This window comes from Enhydra lutris, unplaced genomic scaffold (genome assembly GCF_002288905.1).
Source record: "Enhydra lutris kenyoni isolate GAN:26980312 unplaced genomic scaffold, ASM228890v2 scaffoldscaffold12, whole genome shotgun sequence".
Taxonomy (NCBI): domain Eukaryota; kingdom Metazoa; phylum Chordata; class Mammalia; order Carnivora; family Mustelidae; genus Enhydra; species Enhydra lutris.
In genome coordinates, this window is record NW_019154096.1 from 37320481 (window position 1) to 37343357 (window position 22877).

Consider the following 22877-nt stretch of genomic DNA (forward strand, 5'->3'; position numbering starts at 1 on the left):
AATACATAATGATATGTTAAATAAAATATATGTAAGACCTATACATTAAAAATTATACAATATTGCTGAGAGAAATAAAATAAAACCTAAGTTAATGGAAAGGTTGCTATGTTCATGGATGAAATACTCAACATTAAGATGTCTAATAAACCCCATATGGGTCAAAAGATTTGACAGTCCTTCAAAATATCCCAGCAGGTATTTTGAGAAATTGACAGTGTAATTCTAAAGAAATTATGTGATTCTAAGAATTTAATTTTTAATTTTTATTTTTTTTAGAGAGAGAGAGAGCATGCACAAGTGTGGGAAGGACAAAGGGAGTAAAAGAGAGAGAATCCCAAGCAGTCTCCATGCTCAGTGTGGAACCCAAGATGGGGCTCTATCCCACAATCCTGAGATCACAACCTGAGCAGAAATCAAGAGTTCAATGCTCAACCAACTGAGCCATCCAGGCACCCCTGTGATTCTAAAAATTAAAAGGACCTAAAATAGAAAAAATAATTTTTATGTAGGAGAACAAAAGTAGACAATTTTTATTATCACTTAATTTTAAGATTTACAATAAAGTTTCAGTAATAAAGTGTGATATTAGCATAGAGACAGATGTAGAGAAAATGAAGCAGAAGAGAGAGTACAGAAAAAAGATCCCATATACATGCTCAATTGATTTGCAACAGAGATGCCAAAGTAATTCATTAGGGCAGCTTTTACAACTGTTAGATACCATATGTAAATAAATAACAAACTTGATGCCTACCTCACACCATATGCAAAACAATAATTCAAAATGGATCACAGACAGAAGAGTAAGACCTAAAACTATTAATCTTCTAGACAAAAATCAGGGGACAATACTTGTAGCTTTGTGGCAGGCAAAGATTTGTTTATATATATAGCAAACAAAAGGCACTGGTCATTTAAAAAAAAAAAAAGATAACTTGGATTGCATAACTATTAAACACTTAAAGTCTTTAAAGAACACCATTAAGGAAATAAGAAGAGAATATATTGACTAGAATATATCTATATCTATATCTATATCTATATCAACAAATGACTGGTGTCCAGAATATTAGAGAAATCATACAACACAACAAAAGGAGACAAGCAACCCAATGTTCTAAATGGGCAAAAGATTTGAATAGATACTTCAGAAAAGAACACATTAGGAATTTCAAAGAAGTACATAAAAAGGTGCTCAACATCATTGGTTATTTCAGAAGAGGAATTTGAAATCAGAGGTACCACCGCACAACCACCAGAATGATAAAACTTTAGTAGCTATACCAAGTTTTGACAAAATGAGGAGCAATTTGAACTTTCACACATTGTCATGGTATTGCAAAATGGTATAATCAATTTGGAAAACAAGTTTGGTAGTTTCCTATAAAGCTAGACACACAATTGCCATACCCCTAGATATTCACATAAGAGGAATAAAAGTTTAAGTTCACATCCACATGATAAATTGTATGTGAATGTTTTTAGTAGCTGTATTCATGATCCAAAATTGGAAAGATTCTGAAAGTCCATTAAATTGTGCTTATATTAATATGATGGAATGCAGTTCACCAATAAAAAGGAACAAACTACTCATATACAAAACTACATAGAAAAACTCAAAAACATTAGGCTAAGAACGTTGATACAAATGATGACTATGCACTTTATTTACATGTTCCAGAATAGACACAACTATTCTGTAGCGACAGATATGAGATCATCATTTGTATTCAGCAGAGGCAGGCACTGAATTCAAAGGGGCATGAGACTGTTCCACCCCTTCAACAGAGTGGTGATTATCTGGATGAACACTTTTATCATCACTCATCCAACTGTGCAGCTAAAATGGGTGCATTTTATTGTTTGCAAATTATATCTCAACAAAATTTAAAAAGCTTTTACTAGAAAATATAAAAAAAAATCTTTTTACCATTAATTTAGACAAAAAGTACTAATTTTAGGGGAGCCTGCATGGCACAGTTAGTTAAGCATGAGACTCTTGGTTTCCTCTTAGGTCATGATCTCAGGGTTGTGAGATCAAGCCCTTCATGGGGCTCCACACTCAACATGGAGTCTGCTTGAGATCTCTCCCTCCCTTTGCCCCTCCCCTCCATGTGCACACACATGCTCTATCTCTTTCAAATAAATAATTTTTTATTTTTTATTTTTTATATTAAATTTAAATTTTAGGGGCGCCTGGGTGGCTCAGTGGGTTAAAGCCTCTGCCTTTGGCTCAGGTCATGATCCCAGAGTCCTGGGATCAAGCCCCACATCAGGCTCTCTGCTCAGCAGGGAGCCTGCTTCTTCCTCTCTTTCTCTCTCCCTGCCTACCTCTGCACACTTGTGATCTCTGTCAAATAAATAAAATCTCTTAAAAAAATTTAAATTTTATATTTCAGGCTTACAGGTCATGTGGTCTCTGTTACAACTACTCAACTGCTGGTGAAGCCTGAAAACAGCCATACATAATACCTAAACTAATGGGTAGGGCCATATACGTATAAACTTTATTTATAAAAACAAGTGGCAACCAAAAAAAAAATTTTTTTAATTTTAAATTTTAAAAGCAAAGAGAAAACAATCTCACTAAGAATTTATTATTTTAAAGATACCTTAAAGAGATGAAGGAAAAATGTGGCACCTGGGAGGAGCAATCAGTCAAGCATGCCTGACTCTTGGTTTTGGCTCAGGTCATCATCTCTCGTGTTGTGCTCCATGCTCAGCATGAAGTCAGCTTGAGATTCTCTCTCCCTCTCCCTACGCTCATGCTCTCTCTCTTAAATAAATAAATAAATCCTTTTTTTTTTTTTTTTTTTTTTAAGAGAGAGATGGAGGGGAAAAACCCTGATACAAATCATGGATGATAGGTGCATGACTGAAAGCCAGAAAGTTGTAAGCTCCAGGAACAACTGAAAAACACTGGAGAACAATGTACTTAATAGTGAAAAAGTCAGAAATAATCCAATAATCTATAATAAACAGAAAAAATGAGAAGTAAACATTAATAGGAAATATGAATGCTAAATAAACATGTGATGAGATGCTCACTCTTCACAGGGATCAGCAATATACAAATCAAGATCAAAATATGCCCTACTTTACAGTCTTAACTGGCAAAAATAAGAAGTCAAAAAAATAGTAAGGGGTGAAGAAGATGTGGATCAAAGGGCTATCGCATACACTGCTGGTGGTATAAATTAATACGACGACTTTGGAAAAGTTGTTGTTGTTGTTGTTGTTATAAGTTGTTTTTTTTTAAGATTTAAGATTTTTTTTTAAGATTTAAGATTTTATTTATTTATTTGACAGACAGAGATCACAACTAGACAGAGAGGCAGGCAGAGAGAGAGGGAAGCAGGCTCCCTGCTCAGCAGGACCCTGAGATCATGACCTGAGCAGAAGGCAGCGGCTTAACCCACTGAGCCACCCCGGTGCCCCTATAAGTTGGTTTTTAAGTTGATCATTCATAACCCAGCAATTCCATGTCTATACACAGTCAAGGGACACTCTTGCACCTAAACACATGCATGCCAAATAATGTTCATAACAGTAAGGTTTATAAGAAGGAACAAAAACAACTAGAAATAAATCAAGAGTCCATGTTCAGGAAAATAGATAAATAAATCATATACTCAGAAAATAAAATATTAGACATCCCTAAAAATTAAACAGCTTGGCTACATATAACAAACTTCATTAACATAATATTGAATTTAAAAGTTAAGTTGTACACAACATGATACTATGTAGACAACAAGGTATACAACATGATACCCTTATCGGAAAGTTCAAAACTTTTTAAGCTGAACAATGTGTCAAGCTGTGGTGGGGAGGCAAGAATAAATATGTGGAAGAGTCATAAAAATAACATAACTTACCATAGTAAGCAATAATAAAACTTATTCAAATGTATAAAGTAATTGTTTTTAGGCCTTTATATGTCAACCAGTATGAGACTGCATTTGAGATAATGAAAAAAAAAAAAAAAACATGAGAAGAGCCTGATATTCACACTAAATCTACTTACCTGAAGACACTGTTAATCCATTTTCCATGGAAATCAAACAACAGCATGGAACGGCAGCCTCACTAGATGGAGGGAACATTTTGTGGTACCGAGGTAAAATAAAATTCTGAAGTGTGTTAAGAGAGGGAAAGAAGCTGAAGTGAGAAAGTATAAAATATCTCTGTAAAGGTTATCCACAAGTTCTTAGATCACTCCTAAGATGTGTATCTAGCTTGCAAAGAAGCAAAGAGGATATGATTGACCCACTGGGAGGATGGAGAAATGAGCAGATATTTCAGAGGATATAAAATGCTAGAGACGGGGCACCTGGGTGGCTCAGTGGGTTAAGCCTCTGCCTTCGGCTTAGGTCATGGCCTCAGGGTCCTGGGATCAAGCCCTGAATCGGGCCCTCTGCTCGGCAGGGAGCCTGCTTCCCCCTCTCTCTCTGCCTGCCTCTCTGCCTACTTGTGATCTGTCAAATAAATAAATAAACTATTAAAAATGAAATAAAATAAAATGCTAGAGACATGTTAAACTGTAGGCTAAAAACTTGAGTTTCAATATCTTGATGAATACCAATCACTTTCAACTGAGACCCCAGGAGGCCATGTCCTAAGCTTAAGAATCCTGTTTACAAGAGTGAGGGAAAGACCTCCAATAGAATCACTGTAACTCAGTCAGTCAAGCATCTGCCTGCAACTCAGGTCATGATCCCAGGGTCCTGGGATGGATCCCAGCATCAGGATCCCTGTTCAGTGGGGAGTCTGTTTTTCCTTTTCCCTTCCCCTACTCATGCTCGCTTTCTCTCTCTCTCACTCTTTATCTCAAATAAATAAGTAAAATCTAAAAAAGAACCACTGTAACAAATTCTAAAACCAAACCTCAATAGTATCAAGATGATTTGTTAGTAACTCAGATGTTCTTGAGCACAGCACTTCACAATCATCAGAGAAACATAATATAAACCACACCCTATAAATATCTCCCACAGCTGAGGATAAAACAAAAATTACTACTATAAATGTTTAATTTTTTTAAAAAAGTAATTAATCGAGAGATAAAACAGCTAATAAAATTAAATCATTAGTAGATGAATATTGGTGATAACAGACCAAGATTTAAAAATGAACAGTAAATCTAGGTCACATCTATATGTTAAGAAAAACAGAAGAAATGAGAAAGAACCTGGATACAAAGTTGAAATTTTTTGCACGGATAATTTGAACCCATAAAAAAGAATTATAAAGACAGTCATGAACTGTAAAACAAAAATGTAAAATTAGACATTCACTAAATCAGTGTAAAAACAAGACCCAAGAGAAGATGGGACTAGTTAACTCAAAGACATGTTTATACCCAATATTCAAATGAAGCTCAGAGAGTGGAAAAAAAGGGGAAAATATAGTACAGAAGATGTGGGTTCTTGTTAAACGTGTCTAATAAATGTTTAATTGTCTGAAAAAGGGAGCCAAAGTGTCACAAGCAATATTAAAGAAATAAAGGCTGAGAATTTCCCAAATCTAATGAAATACATCAAACCATTGACTCAACAAATAGAACAGGATTGGGGGGGGTACTATACCTACCTAGATGCATTATACTCAAACTTCTGAAAATCGAAGACAGAGAAAATCTTAAAAGCAACTTGGAAGTACACACACACACACACACACACACACACACACACACACACTCTCCCTAGAGAGGTGTAAGACTGATGACTGACTTTTCAAAATAAAATCTAGGTAGACAAAAGACTAATGAGATTACATTTGTAAAGTATTTTTTAAAATAACTGGAAACTTGAATTTGGTACCCAGTGAAAATACACTTCAAGAAATGATGGTGAGGTACTTTGTGATAATGGCCATGAAATAAAGTGGTTGTAGAAACCCTCTTATAGATAGCAATTTGAAGCATTTTTATTTTTTATTTTCTTTTCTTAATTTATTTAAAAGACATATGACTGGAGTTATAGTTCTGCAATGTTGCCATAAATCTACTATAGCCCATAGCTCCTGCTTGATGGAACTCTAATTTCTAGAGAAAATGCAGAAAACAATTACCTGAGGACTCCAATGGGTGACAAAAAAATGTAGGCAGAATGTGAACGGGAATAAAAACTTAGAGAAGCAAACTATACACAGATGAATTTCCTTTCCCCCACCCCATACAGACATAGACAAACATGTAGACTAGACACAGATAGAGACATATGTTATGTTAATTGCATGTATATGCATGTGCATAAAATTATATATATTTCTCTCCCCTCTATTCCTGTTCCGTTTTATCCCTAAGAGGGTCCTCACTATGATCAGGGTGGTGGTGACAGCAGTGATACCTAAAGGCAGCATGGAAACCCATCACTGCTCTAGAGTTAGTGAACCTGAACACATATGAAACAAAAATTATTCAACCCGAAAAACAAATAGGGACAGAAAAGGTTGAAAATGAAAGAGCCTGGGACCTGTTGGACATTAAAAATATCCATATTGATACATGTGCTATTGGAACCGCAGAAGGAAAGAAAAAGTTTTTCTCCCAACACATACACAAAATATCTAAAGTAATAACTGCAGAAAATTTCCTAATATTGGTAAAAGAGACAGTTATAATTTCAAGACACTCAATGAACTCCTAAAAGCATATACACAAAGAAAACTGCTTAGATGCATCTTAAACAGGTTGCTGAAAACACAAGGAAAAATATTTGAAAGCAGCCAGAGGAAAACAGCACATTACATACAAGGAAACCAGGAGTGGGATGACCATTGATTTCTCCCAGAGAATGCAGAGGCCAGGATAAAAAAAACTATCAACTTAAAATTCTATACAAAGTTAAAATATCCTTCAGGAATAAAGAAGAATTAAGAGCTCAGAAAAAGGAAGACTAGGAGAATTTTTTGCCAGCAGACCTGCACTACATACAAATAATGCTAAAGGAATTATTTCAGGCTAAAAGAAAACAATTTCAAAGGGAAACATGGCTCTTGGGGGGTAAAGGAGAATAAAATAAATGGTAAATATCTGAAGACTTTTTTCCCCACCTGAAGTACTCTTAAATGTGTATGACTGCTAAAATTCAAAAGTCATTCTATTGTATGGGAGGGTTTCCAACGTATGTAAATACATGTGAGACCTATAACACAAAGTAAACTAAAGATAAACTGAGAGAGTCATAGGAACCTATATGTTACAATCTATACGTTACGGTTTATGTAACATAGAACAGTATTAACTCAAAAAGTAAACTGTGAGATACAGATAGATACAGATATAGACCTATAGATTTATAGAGCAATATATCCCTAAATAAGGCCCCTAAATATTGATACAAAGAGATAACCCCCAGAATCAAATAAATAAACTAAAATGGAACATTAAAAATATTCAAATACACAATCCAAAAGAAGGGAAGAAAGAGGGCACAAAATACCAAGATAAAATGAGAATAAAATAACTAACAAACTTGTAGACATAAATCCAATTCTATCAATAATTAGCTAAGGTGGAAATGGTCTGAACATTTCAATTTAATAGCAGATATTGACAGGGTGGACAAAAAGTAAGACCCTACTACGAGCTCCCCATAGAAGTCATAATTAAAACAAAAATGCTAGACAGATTGAAAATAAATGGATGGATAATGGCAAAACTTATCAAGTTTTATGGAAGGTAGCCAAAGCAGTGTTTATGGGGAAATATATAGCATTAAAAGCTCGTAGTAGAGAAAGACTAAAGACATAAAATAGGTAATCTAATTTTTCACCTTAGAGAAGAGCAAATTAAACCCAAAACAAACAAAAGAAGGTAAATAATAAACAAGAGAGAAATAATCATTGAATTTGAAAAACAAAAACAATAGAAAGAAATCAATGAAACCCAAAGTAGGCTTTTGAAAAACTCAGGCTTTTGATAAAAATTAGTCAGACTGAACAAGAAATAATGACACAAATCACCAATATCCTCAGTGAAAATGAGCTATCACTACAGATTTTAAAAGAACAAGTAAATATTATAAATAATTATATGCTCATAAATTAAACAACTTAAATAGGGAGGACCAGTTCCTTGAAAGACATAAACTACCCTAATCCACTCATGAAGAAATAGATAACCAGAATATCCTGAACATCAATATATATTTTAAAGATTTTATTTACTTATTTGAGAGAGAGAGAGAGAGCCGAGGGGAGCAGAGGGAGAGGGAGAAGCTGACTCCCCGCTGAGCTGGGAGCCCAATACAGGGCTTGATCCCAGAACCCTAAGATCATGACCTAAGCCAAAGGCAGAAACTTAACTGACTGAGCCATCCAGGAACTCCTTGAAAGGATTTTTAATGACAAATTTTATGTGTTTAATATATATTTGGGGGGGTACCTGGGTGGCTCAGTCAGTTAAACATCTGCCTTTGGCTTAGGTCACGATCCCAGGGTCCGAGGATCTAGCCCCACCCACGGTGTTCTGCTTAGGAGGGAGCCTGCTTCTCCCCTCCCCCTGTCTGCTGCTCCCCCTACTTGTGCCCAGTCTTTTTCTGTCAAATAAATAAATAAAATCTTTAACGAAAAGAAAAAAAAAAACCTTCAAAAAAGAAAATTTCAGGCATCGATGATTTCATTGATGAAATCCACCAAACACTTCAGGAAGAAATAATCACTACTTTACACAATCTCTTCCAGAAAATAGGAGGGAGCACTTACGTGTGTATAATATAAAAATATCAATTGTACAAACTGAATAGTAATAACTTGTGGGGTTTAAAAAATACATGTAGATTCAACAGTTATAAAATAGAAAATAAAACAATTATTTTTTAAATAAACCACATAAACATTTTTAAAAAATTAAAAATAAAAATAAACCAGATCAAGGTCAAAAAAAAAAAGAGAGAGAGAGAGAAAGCGTGAGAGAAGAGAAAAAAAAAGAATATGAAGCATGTGGATCAAATAGAAAATGAATAGGAAAATGATGACCATACACCCAAAGAGATTAGCCATTACTTGGAATGTAAACAGACAAAATATCACCCATCAAAAACTTAGACTGTAGTGTACTAAGAAGGTTATTAGTAGCTTTAAATGAAAAGAAGAAAACAAAAAAATACTTTATGTAACCAAACATATCAAGAAGCCACTGAAAAGAATAGCATATCACAGTAACATAAGTATAACTAGAAGCCTTGGACATGATGCAGGAGAACACAAAAGGAGACCTCTGAAAGATGGGGAGATGAGGGCACATGGGCTAGGGAACTCAGGACTGGAAGCACAGAGTGGCAGAGGGTCTTATGGTCCCCAACCAACAGAAGAAAGCATCTCAGGCCTGGAATTGGGAACTCCTCATCTAGCAATTGGAGGTAGCCCGAGGAGGTTCATGCTTCCCTAGCCAGTCTAACCCAGAAGCACTGGCCAGGGAAACCCCCAGGAGCTCCTCGGCAACAAATGGCATAGCCTAGACAATCCTTCTCTTCCACGTTAGCCTGAGCCTCCCCTGAAGCACCGTGAGACATTTCATTTGGGCAGTTGGGCAAAAGTAACAGGGGTGATTCCACCAGTGCCTGATCCATGAGGCATCTTTGTCCCCATAGGCCTGAGAATGCCCTCCTCCACTGACAGCCACCAGGTGGTATCAAAAGGGTGAATCCTGCCACAGTCAGGGCTCAACCAGGGAGGCGCCCTCCGTTCCCCAGAGGCAGGGCAATCTGACCACAAATGTCCAGCCTGAGAAGTGGTCCTCAGCTTCATAGGCCAGAGACTCCCTTCCTTCAACAAGAGGTACCAGGTGACTCATCCAGAGAAACCCATTCACTTTCCCCCAAAAGCACCAGATAAACTAAGTAGACCAAATACTATCAGCCCTTAAAATTAAGTAGTCATTGGAAGCATAGCAGAGAAAAGTAGGACAGACTTTTGTGCCAAAACTGAAGAGGGGAACTCCCTAGTAAAATAAAAGATTTAAATGGAACATGGCCTTGTAAGATAATTACCACAATGTTCAGAATATAATAAAAAAATTATCCATCATACCAAACCACGAAAATCACAAATTGGATGAGAAAAAAACAACTAATGCTAAGACCAAGATGATGAGATGTTAGAATTATTTGATAAGGATTTTAAATGTCATCATAAAAATGTTGCAACAAGCAATTACAAATTCTCTTGAAACAAATGAAAAAAAAAAGTAGAAAAGCTCAGCAAAGAGTATACAAAATAGAATGAAAAAGAAATCATGGAACTGAAACAAATATAATAAAAATTTAAAAACCCATTGGATGGAATCAATCATTGAATTTAAATGACAGGAAATGGAATCAGCAACTGGAGAACAGAGCAGTGAAATTTCCTCAACATGAGTGGCAGAGAGAAAACAGACTGCAAAAGAGATGAATAGGACCTCTGCTAGGGACTTGAGGGACAAAAGACCTCAACTTCATTCCACTGGAATCCTAGAAGGAGAAAAGAAAGAATGGAGGCTGAAGGAGTATTGTTAGTAATTTCTTGAATTTCATGAAAGACATAAACCTATAAATTCAAGAACACAGAAACTGCCAACAGAATGAATTCAAAGAAATCTACATGACGAGGCTTCATAATAAAACTTCTGAAAACTAAAGATGAAAAAAAATTTTTTTTAAGCGTCCAGAGAAAAACCATCCAGAAGAAAAACAATTTACATGACATTGACTTTCTCATCTGAAACCATGGAGGCCAATAGAGAATGGCACAACATTTCTCCACTTCTCACTTCTCAGGAGGGAAAAAAAAGAACTCTCATCCACAAATTATGTTTCTGGCAAAACTATCCTTCGAGGATGAAGAGGGAAATAAAGACATGATCCAATGAAGGGAAACTAAAAGATGTGTGGCTAGCAGATCCTTAAAGATTGCCAAAGGAAGTTTATTTTAGAATTACAGAATATATAGAATTGCAGAATTTAGAATTCAGAATATTTAGAATTACAGAATAATTCTTGGAGCATCGGAAATATGAAAAAAGAGAAAAAAAAGAGCAGTCATAGGAATATATACAATAGACTGTCTTCCCCATGAGTTTTATAAATCATATTTGATGATTAAAAGATAAATTACAACACCAGCTAAGAAGCAAGACAATGATATTTATAAGTGAAGAAGGAACCTACTTGTGATCTCTGTCTGCCAAATAAATAAATTAAATCTTTAAAAAAAGAAAAAAAAGTGAAAAAGGAAAAGCCATTTAAATGAAAGTCAGATTTCCAGACATCACTTGATGTAACAAAATGTTGACATGAGTAGACTCTGGTAAGTCATGTATGCATATCATAATGCCAGAGCAAACATACACAGACATAAGTACAAAAGAAATTGAGGAAATCTAAAACTGAATCAGATTCATGAACTCTATCAGTATCAATATCCTCATTGTGTTACTGTACCCAAGTATTACAAGGCGCAGCGACTGGGAGAAACTTAATAAAGGCTGCCCTGGATCTCTGGATTTTTCTCTATTATTTCTTACAAATGATGGTGAATTATTGCTAATCTCAGAATAAAATTTAAAGAATATTCTGAAAAGAAAGAGAAATCAGAAGGTATCAACCTTTCCGAATACTGGAACATATTGTAAAATAGTAAGAATCAAAACAGCAAGGTGTAGCACTGATCCAGAGAAGAGAAATAATAAGTGGCCTCAAAAAGTGGAAAAAAACAAAAAAAATCAGTGAATGTAACTTACCACATTTACAGGAGAAAGTTAAACTAGAAATTATATAATTATCTTGACAGTTGCAAAAGAACCTTTGACTGAATTAATACTCCTTTTTTTTTTTAAAGATTTTATTTATTTATTCGACAGAGATCACAGGTAGGCAGAGAAGCAGGCAGAGAGAGAGGGGGAAGCAGGCTCCCTGCTGAGCAGAGAGCCGGACTTGGGGCTTGATCCCAGGACTCTGGGATCATGACCTGAGCTGAAGGCAGAGGCTTAACCCACTGAGCCACCCAGGTGCCCCTTAATACTCCTTTTTGACAAAACTGTTAGCAAAGCACGAACTCCGGAATTTTGTCAATCTTAAAACAAGTGCATTCCAAAAATATGTAGCAAATGTAATGCAACATTGTGCATTATAAAAAGGCTGTCCTCTGAGATCAAGAAAAGCATAAGAATGCCCACTATCACTACATTTATTCAACTTGAACTAAAGACCCTAAGTAGTGCAATAAGGAAAGAGAAAGGAATAAAAGGCATAAAAACAGGAAAGAAAAAATCAAACTCCCATTTTTCATATGATGTGACTATATATGTAGAAAATCTTAAGAATCTACAGGTGAACTATTAGAATAAATCAGTGAATAGTTCACTAAAAGCAAGTTTAATATGCAAAACCAACAATAGTTCTATATACATATAACAAACAAGTAAAAAATATTTTGAATATATACTATCTATAATATAATCACAAATATTAACATATGGGGGAAAAAAATCAAACAAAAGTTACTCAAGGTCTCTAAGTAAAAACCACAAAATTTCCTGGGAGCAACTGAAGAAGATCTAAATAAATTGAGGGGCAGAGTATGTTCACACACTCAATGTTGGTAAGATGTTAATTCCCCCTAAATTGATCTGAAGTCCATGCAATCTCAATAAAAATTTCAGGGTTTCTTTGCAGAAAATAAAAATCGAATTTTAGAATGTATGAGGAAATGCAAAGGGCCAAGAATAGTCATGTCTATCTTGAAAAAAAGGAGAAAGCTAGAGGACTTCCACTATCAGCACTCAAGAGCTATGATAAAACTATGATTGTTGGGGCACTTGGATTGCTCGGCCGATTACATGTCCAACTCTTGATTTCAGCTCAGCTCATGATCTCAGGATCCTGGGATTGAGCCCCACATTGGGCTCAGTGCTGGGCATGGAGTCATGCTTAAGATTCTCTCCCTCTGCCCCCTCCACCCCTTCCCGCCCTTGCTTGCATGCTCTCTCTCTCTCTCAAAAGCAAAACAAAACAAAACAAAACAAAACAAAACAAAAAAGAAAAAATGTTGATTGTTAGAATGGTATGATACTGGTACACATACAAATGGCCAAATGAAATGGAAGAGGATGTCCAAAACCAGACCCACAATATACAGTTACCTGACCTCTGAGAAAGGGAGTATGATAAAGCAGTAGGGAAAAGAGTTTATTCTTTCAATAAATAGTATTGGGTCAATCAAATACCTGTATTTTTTTTTAATGCATCTTGCCTCCAAACACACATTACATAGAGATCACTTCCAGATGTAAGGCAGACACAAATGAGCAGTGTAAAACAAGAAAACATTTAGAAGAAAACATAGGATGACAGCTTTGTGTTCTTAAATAGGTACACACTTTTTTTAAACAGCACACCAAATGTAGTAAACAAATAGATTAAAAAAAAAAAGTGGTAAATTGGATAAATTGAACTACATTAAAATTCAGCATTTCTGTTCATTAAAAGATGTCATTAAGAGCAAGAAAGATACAAGGCACAGCGTGTGAGAACAATGCCAATATATATATATTTGTGGAGGACATATATCTGGTTCACCTACAAATTACTAAGAAAAAGGCCAAAAGCCAAATTTTTTCGAAAAAAGGCATGAAGACTTGAACGGGCACCTCACAAAGATCTCCAAATGACCAAGAAACACATGAAAAGGAGCTCCACATCATTAACCATCATGGAAATGAAACCACCACAGTGAGAAACCATTACCCACCCACCAGAATGGCCACTGTGTAAAAGACTAACAACCCGTGTTAGTTCGAGGAGAGTCAGTGAAGCACAACCACAGCTTTTAGGAACCACCCCCAGGAATAAAACTGCTAACGAGCCCTTTAGATAAGTGTTTGCGGGATCTGTTAATCATACGCATGCCTTCTGACCTAGTAATTCCACTCTCAGGGATATACCCAATAGAAAGACATATATATGTTCCCCTAAAAGATGTATCTAAGAATGTTTATAGCCATATTATTGGTGAGAGACAAAATCTGCAAACAGCTCCAGTGCCTTCAACAACAGAATACCTAAACCAAGCGTGAAATAGTCGTAGGAGGCATATTATACATCAACATATATTAATCGTGTCTTTTTAGTTTCTGTATTTCTGAAGCTTTGCCACCTAGGGTCTTGGTAATCCTTTAAGAGAAACTGTTCCTCCCAGGGCTGGCCAATTCTCAGACTGTAAATGACTCTCCCGCAGGCGTGCCTTTCATATGCAAACTAACCAATCCAGAGCCTGCCACCCCACCCCCAACCACCTGCTTTATGGAGCTCTTCCACTCTGAGCTACTATTCCTCTGCCTGCATCCTTGGGGGAGATAGCAGACAGCCAGGAGCAGCCCCTACACCCCAGAGCCCACTGACATTGTGTCAGTTCAAACTACCCAATCCTGAGCCTGCTTCCTCTGCCTCACCTATTTGTTCCTGCAAGAACCACAATAAAAGCTCTTTCTCCTGCCTGCTCTGGGGCCTGACTCTCACCCTGGTGCTTCTATTTGCAGCCCCGTGTGGTGTGTGGGGCATGCGCCCAACTCTTGGGAACTATAACAAACTGTCTTTTCAGTGGTAGGCATCTCTCTGGATCTGTTGTCCTCACCATACCGGAATAATAATAAAACCTACATTTTAAAACACAGTAAGAATGAATGAACTAAAGTACATACAACGGTAATCATGAATCTCACAAACATGATGTTGAGCAAAAGAAAGCAGATACAACAGTGTATGTAGTGCGTGCATTAGAAGTCAACAGTGTTTCTGCTGGTGGGTGTTGTGAACGAAGAGGGCACGGGGTGACCCCTGGAGTCACTGATGATGTCTTATTTCTGGATGTGGGTGTAGATTTGCATGGGTGGGTTCACTTTTTGAAAATACACTGTGAGGGGCGCCTGGGTGGCTCAGTGGGTTAAAGCCTCTGCCTTCGGCTCAGGTTATGATCCAGGCATCCAGGAATGGAGCCCTGCATTGGGCTCTCTGCTCAGCAGGGAGCCTGCTTCCTCCTCTCTCTCTCTTCCTGCCTTTCTGCCTACTTGTGATCTCTGTCTGTCAAGTAAATAAATAAAATCTAAAAAAAAAAAGAAAGAAAGAAAACACACTGTGATTTACTGATGGTTTAGGCACTTTTCTGTAGGAGTGTTACATGTCAGTTTACATTAGAAAAACCACGAAGATTCAGCAGCAACTATATTCAGAATAAAATAGAGAGCATTCCAAAATGGGAAAGAATAAATTATCTGATGCCTCCTATAATAAGTTTAAAAATTAACAATAAAACAAACACTAGGCAGCAGGGAGATAGGAAGAAAAACAAATCAATTAATTAGAGAAACGTAAAATACAACAAAATTGATTAAGCAAATTAGACCTCGTTCTTTGAAAAAGATCAATTAAAAAAAAACTTCTGTCTAGTCTAATCAAGCAATAAAGGGAGAGAACACAAATACACAAGAGTAGCAATGAAAAGGGAAATATTTCAACGGACAGATACTTTGAAAATATGCAAAAACGATACAGAGCTTTAGTCATGAATTTGAAAATGCCAGGGTTATATGAGATTTTCTATAAAGTAGATTACGAAAAATTACTCAAGGAAATGTAGAAACCAGGAAAGAGAATTTCCAAGATATCAAAGTAATAGCTCCAAGATGGACAACCAGCCCAGGTAATTTTACAAGTTAAATTATTTCCAACTTTCAAGAGCTCTGTCCCTACAAGTACAAAAGAATGAGGGATACTCTATCCATGTTAAGCAGGGAGTACAAGCCTCATACAAGTTGAACACAACCATCTGAGAGGGAAACTATAGGTCAATGTCACATGCATGTAGGTGGAAAACCTCAACTGTCACAACAAAAAAGCAAAAGCATCACTCCATAAAAACGAGCAGCCAGGCTCAACTCCCGGGAAAGGTCTTCTCATTTATAAAAAGGAAGCAACACACAGAAAGAGATGACCTTCTTCTCCCACTTGCTACTGTCTTTCTGGGTATGATGGCTAGAACCACCACAGCCATCCTGAAATAAGAAGAGAGCTCGGACTACGTCCTGAGGATAGCCAAGTAGGAAGATTGAAAACACCCAAGCCTTTGATCTGGGCACAGAATTCTGCCTTGGCCAACTCTGGAGCCACCCTAGCTCCAGGCTTCTTTTTATGTGAGATAATAAGACTTCTTTATTGTTTAATCCACTCAAGATGAACATTCTGTTACTTGCAGACGAGTACCTTTTAAAAGTGTACAAAGACTGATTAAATTTCAGCTGAGAGGGGAAAAAAGGGGAGAAAAGACTCTAAGAATGTTTTAAAAATCAATGGTGGATGTGGGAAATTTATCAGGGCATAGGGTAGAAGTGATGTTCAAGCCAACAGCAAAAGGGAAGATTCCTGGTTAGTAGAAACCAATATTGAAAAACGTAAAAGCTTGGTCATCACGTCACAGTTCATCCCAAATCAATCCCAAGGAGATGGCAGATTATACTGAAATAAAATCAAACCATAAAAATACTAGAAGAAAGTATGGATGAATAGTATCTACTTTGTGAATTGGGTATGACTTTCTTAAAAAAAAAATACAAATACTAAATTGTTAAACTTCTCTGTGTGAAATTAGTTTCTTCAAAGGCAAACAATTTATGGGAACAAAACATCTGACACAAATAACTATCAATCCCTTCTGAAAGATTATAGGAGGTGACAAGAAAAACTTCATCCCCAATATAAAAGAGCAAAGGACCTGAGATGTAATTTACAAAATGTGAAATATAACTGACCAATGACTGCATTTTTAAATGCACAATCCCATAAGAAATGTAAATTTTTCAACATTATGTTTCCATACTGCTACCAAAGTAGCAAAAATGTTTAATATATCACTCAATGTTTTGAGCACAGGATGTACCAGAGACTTCCATATACTACTGGTGGATATGCAAATTGTTATATCTTTCTATAATCAATTTGAAAAACGGGTGTCAACAATATAAAGAACTGTAAAAAATTATTATCCTTGGTTTGGTAATTCACTTCTTAAAAAAATAGAAGGAAATAAATATAGATGTAATAAAATTGCATATATTTGGATGTTCATTACTACATTATTCCATCATAATATGGTGTAAATGCCGAAACATTCATCATATAGGAAGATAAACTAAGTGATGGCTTCCTGTAAACTGAGTAATGTATCTCCATTAAAAATAAGAGTAAAGAATAAAAGAAGGAAAAATGGTCCCAATACAACATTAAGTGGAAAGTGAGGATATAAAAATGTATGCACAATAAGTAGCAATTTGATAAATAAACATATCACTTTCTCTACCCTCATGTACAGGGCAAGGGAAAAAAGAAAGAAAAATAAAGAAAGAAGGTAAAGGCACCAGAAATGCTAACAGTATTTATTCCCTGGTTCAGAGATTATGGCTGACTTTTATATTCTTTTCATTTATCTGTATTTTCTAATGGTTCTACCCTAAATGAGCATGTATTGATGCTATCTTCAAAATGAAGTGATAAACGTACTTAAAATGAAACACTTAATTGTATCTTTTCCTTAATCCCTTTACTCAGAGGAAGCAGCAGGGTTTGTTTTGGTTCTTGGCTCTATCAAACGCGGTTCTGCACAAGGGTTCGGAACGGTTGACATTTTACTTGGGAAATATGCTGCAAGAATGCTAATCCACGAAGAGACTGAAGTTTATTTCTCTTCCGTGACTCACTACTGTGCACAACTGGGAGCCTCTATCAGAGCTGCTTAATAGAGAAACTGCACAATACTCATGCTGGATTCTCCCAGCCCCACCACTGCCCACCTCCCCTTCTTCATTGCAAAATCCACCGTGCAGCTCCGGGCACCAGCTGCTGGAGACCCGGTAAAGGATTCCTCCTGTGCTCTAAGTGGCAGCCCCTACTTCATCACCAGGGCTATCTTGTCTGCTGGCTGGTGCCTTTTCCACCTGGCTTCACAGCTTAGAACTTCTGAACCCTGAGAATGCAGGAAGATTTGTAACGCAGTGTAGCAGACCTGGGCCAGAATGTTAATGATGTACTTTCAAGCCCCGGGAGGGCCGGGGTCCTATGACATGGCAATCACTACATGATGAGCAATTATTACTCTATGAATTATCAGCAACCACAAGGCCTTCCCAGGGACATGACATCAAGGAGGGCATTTGATTCCTGTCCAAAGCCAGCTTTCATGAAGAATGGAAATTGACAGAGAAGACAGAAGAAGCATCTTAAACTGGTTAAAGGAGAATGAAGCCCTCCCACTTCTTGGGTCATGGCTGGAATGGGGAGGCCAAGCCAAGGGCCATGGTGGGACTTCAGCAGGCTCCAACAGGAATGGACTCTGAGGCCCTACTGCTGGCTCTGTGGGGGGCAGGCAGAGTGGGGTGATAGGAGGATGGAGTGGAAAGGGGGCTGCCTGGAGTTAGGGGTCATGGAACTGCATGGTCCTGAGCTCAGAAAGAAGGCTCCAGGCCCCACACATCACCCTCAGGAAATCTGCCTTCCAGCCCAGGCACAAATACATGCTTGTTGGTGCTGTATAACTGAGTCATTCCAATCTCTGAGCCTCAGTTTCCCATGTGGAGCTGCTCAGAAAACCACAGAGATACTGGGATGGGGGAGATGGTGCAGGGAGCCTCAGGATCCTCGACCCCAATTTCCCATCTATCGCAACCAACTGCATGTCGGCTTCTACAACTGTTTAATGCGTCTGGGTTCCAATAAGATTCCGCTGCAACAGATTTTCTAGGACTAAAGAAAAGCTTGAAGACCCCGGACTAAATTCTTCCTTAGTCTCTTGGTTCGAACTGGATTCTACTCTATCACAAGGAGCAGAAACAGTCCTGTTCTCTCACCACACCAGAGTGTTCTTTGCCCTAGAATGCCAACACATAGAGCAAATTCATAGGCTTTCCTGATGCTTCCCACCACTCCCCGCCCCCCAATCCTGGCCAAGGAGACAGGCCACCCTCCACTAAGCCAGTAAATCAGGTGGATGGCGCCCATGGGAAATGAGGTTCAAAGGGCCTGGGGGCAGCTGTTAGTCTCCCCAGGGTGTCAGTGTAACAGGCACTCTTCATTGGTAGAAGAGAAAGAGTCTCCCACATCAGTATCACTAGGATGGAAAAGGGCAGATATCCTCAGTAATCATGTCATGGAAAAATGTCTCTGCAGGGTTGTAGCAGGTGTTATACTCTAGGCAACTCATGTTTGTGGGAAAGGAAAACAAACAAACAAAAAAGAAAAGAAACGACAACCATGTTTTCCTTCTTCCTTTAATCACACAAAAACAGTCCTAAAAACAAAATTTCATCAGAGGCAACGTTCCCAGCACACTCTTCCACTGGGTCTTTATAGAGAGTGGCTACCTGCTCCCATGCGTGAAGGGGGAGTGGGCACTGCACGGGCACACAGAGACCCCCTCCTGTCTCTGGCCTCAGGCTTCAGCAGTGGGGTCCAGGGCACTTCAAGGTGGAAGGCCATATTCTAAACCTGCTTGCACGTCTCTGCTTTTACATAGTCCAGAGTAGACAGCTTGGATAAGGGGTACAGCTCTACCTGGCGGAAGCTGATGATGCGCCACACAGGACAGCACTCACTGCCAAGAGTGGCATTGGGGTCATCATACCGACGGACCCCTTGATTCAACCAGGAGGCTCTTGCAGTATCTGCACCTCCCATCTGAGAAAATGAAGGTTCGGGGAAGGGAAGTGGCTGCAAAATCTCAGAAGAGGCAGGAGTGACACAAAATCCCCCAGTCAGTGAGGCAACAGACTTGGAAGGCACCATTGTTCCCAAGTAGCAGCTCCACAATTTCTGCTCTGCTCCCTTCTGTCCACCGCGAAACAGCTTTCCATGCCCCCACCTTTGGAAACCCCCATCCAGGGGGCTTCCAACAATCCCACCCCAGCTCATGTTATCGGCTAAGGACATTTGCCTGGGTAAGGCCATGGGACTCCCCTTCACAGATTTCTGTCTGAGCACAGAGAAAACCGAGAAGAAAAATTTGTGGAGCTCTGACGGTAACAAGCACACACCTCCAGGACAAATGCCAGGCCAAGTCCCGTGGGAGCTTGACGTGACTATGCAGGAAAGCCTGCCCACCCCCCTCCAGTGAGGCTGCTTGGTGACCACCCATGCCAGGCAGCTCCAAGCAGAACACAGAGATGGTTGATATTTTGCCTGGAGTTATACAGCGGGCTGGTGACATAGACTTTGATCTTGCCATCCAGCACTCCCTCAACAAGAACGCACTTCCTGGATGAGATAATTGAATTAGCATTTGTCCCGCACCCTGCAGCGCAAGGCAATCACCTATTCCTTCCACCCTCTGAAGGGGCTGAGTAATCCGAGGTCTCTTGATGCCGCTTCATCTAAAGCGTCTGGGTGACTCACCCTCCCTGCGATTCCCCCCAGAGTATTTACTTTAAGAAAACATCCATTTGCTCCCTAATTTAAACAATTCCTCTTGGTTTAAATCTTAAAGAAGCTATTTGCTTTTTGGTTTTTTTGTGCCTGTGTTTGTTTGCTGTAGTTGTTTTTAATCTTATATATACATATGTAAACTTATATCTACATAGACATATATATACATACGTCTACATATAGAATAAAGAGAGATTATAAGAGGACACATAATATATAATATACATAAGTTATATTATATATATATACCTACTATATATATATAATAGTGAGAGATTAGGATATGCACATATATCAAGACTTAGATCATCTCTGCAAAGAACCCCTGACCCTGCTCCAGCATGACAGCATCTAGCAATCTGCCCAGTCAGCTCCTTTCACCATTAGGAACTGGGTGTGGCCAGAGAGATCCCATAGGGGAACAATCGTCAGAGGTGACCCTGCCTCCTTAGCCTGAATGAGCTTTGCACTGCCCTTGTGTGCTTCAGCACCCTAACCCTGCCCTCACGTCGGGTGCCCACCCTAAACTTTACTTTTAGGTCACCTCAATTCCCAGCCCTATCCTTCACAGCCCCATCTTCCACCGGGAACGTATAGCTCAGCCCTGCTTTCAAAGGCCGCCCTAGACCTGTGACACTGCGTCCCAATTCCCTAGCCTGGCTTCATCCCAAAGCCTCCCAGACCTTGCTTGAATGCACCATGGGCCTGAATAACAAACACTTGCTATGGTAAATCCCATTCCCTGCTTTCCAGATAACTTCTCCTTAACAGAGATAAGCTGCCAGGCAGACAGATAACAACTGGGATATGCAGTTATTAAGGTCAGATTTTAAAATGACAAAAGGATACGCTTTAAAATAAAGCCCACTTGAAAATCAGCTTCCCTTCCAACTCAATTACATTCAGGCCTCCTGCTCTCCGAAGCTCCTTACACTGAGAGATTCCTGCTCCCATTGGCTTCGGGGTATTGAAGAGCGTTGCCATGGCAACAGGGAAGGCCCAGACACCTGAAACAGGAAGTGGAGGACACAGTGCCTCTTGCCCTCTCAGGCATCTGGAGTGGTCAGCTGGGGCCCTAGCAGGCGGGGACCCCCACGGACAACATTCTCACCTACTCTGGGACATTGTTGTTGAAGCTGAGCTGAAAGAAGGGGGTTGGGGGCAGCAAGGGAGCCAGCAGGCAGGGCCTGAGTGTCTCTAGCCTCTGAGGATCACTGGGGGATGAAAGCAAGCACGGTGGCAAATGTGACTAGTCACCTTGGCAGGTAGCTCCTCTCTGCAAGCCCCTTTGGTATCAGGGTGACTAAAGTGGCTTTCTGATTCTCATTGCTCCTTACCAGGTGGGAGTCCCAACACGAGCTGATTTCTGTTGTGGTCCTGAACAACAAAGACCAATGCTGACCACCCATTCCTGGTCCCCCATCAAACCTCCCAGCTTTGGGCATCCCTAAGAGACATCAAGAGGGCTCCCGGATGCCCTTGACATTGCACATCCCACCTTGGCCCTCCGGGGTATTACACCATAGTGGCCAACACCCTTTAGGATGCCACAAACAAACCTCCAAAACGTCACCCAACCTGGTGTGGCATCACAACCAATTATTCAACCTCCCATTATTTATAGGACCAACCAGTGACTCCACCTTCTGTCCTAAGATGAGCTGAAGCTCCCCAACTCCCACATCCCACATGTACCCTTGGCCATCCCAGTCCCTCTATGGGAAGCTGGTCCTCTTCCCATGTGATAACCAATGACCACCTCCAACACATTCTCCAGCCCTCATACCCTCGGCCACTCCACACATGCATCCTTCTACCTGCTCCTCAAGGAGTACAGCCAAAGAAGGCCGTCACCCAGATTCGCAATCTCTCAAGAGCATGTTAGCATTTCCTGCCTCTCCACTGCCCAGCCAATGCCCAAAGCCAGGCTAGAGGCCTCTTTGTTAAAGGTTGATCCTGCCCCAGTAAGAGTTCACTGTGTCCTTCTTCTCTTGGGCACTGATTAGTAGAGATGCCCTCCTTTAAATTGTATAGAAATGCACGTGTGTGTGTGTCTGTGTGTGATAATATGAGCCCATGCCTGAGTGTATGGCAATCAGTTAATGGCCCAACAAACACATGCGCCTTCTGTGTGGGCCATTCCTGGGAATGCATCTGAGCCAGCTGTGTGGCCGAACCTTGCAACCCCATCATCCATTCCACACAGGCTCTAAGTGACCACATATGGGGTTCTTGGATAACTGTTCCAATACCTTGCTTGCTACATTGACCTCCCGCTCCCAATACCTACTAGTCTTGACTTCACAAGCCTCCCTTTAACTTTGGGGGTTCCAACTATGGGCAAAGGCTGCCTCCTCCACCCCCAAGTCTTTAGTCCTGAAAATCCTTCATAGGAAGAGAGAGGAAGAGGCAAAGTATTACTGGAAA

The 22877-nt window shown here is 39.2% G+C and overlaps 1 protein-coding gene across 1 annotated transcript in view; it reads right to left on the minus strand.

The window, feature by feature from the left end:
• The window catches only part of LOC111145173 (glutamate ionotropic receptor delta type subunit 1), a 691817-nt gene that overhangs the window by 188617 nt on the left and 480323 nt on the right, over positions 1–22877 (minus strand). The gene's annotated exons all lie outside the window — the stretch shown is intronic.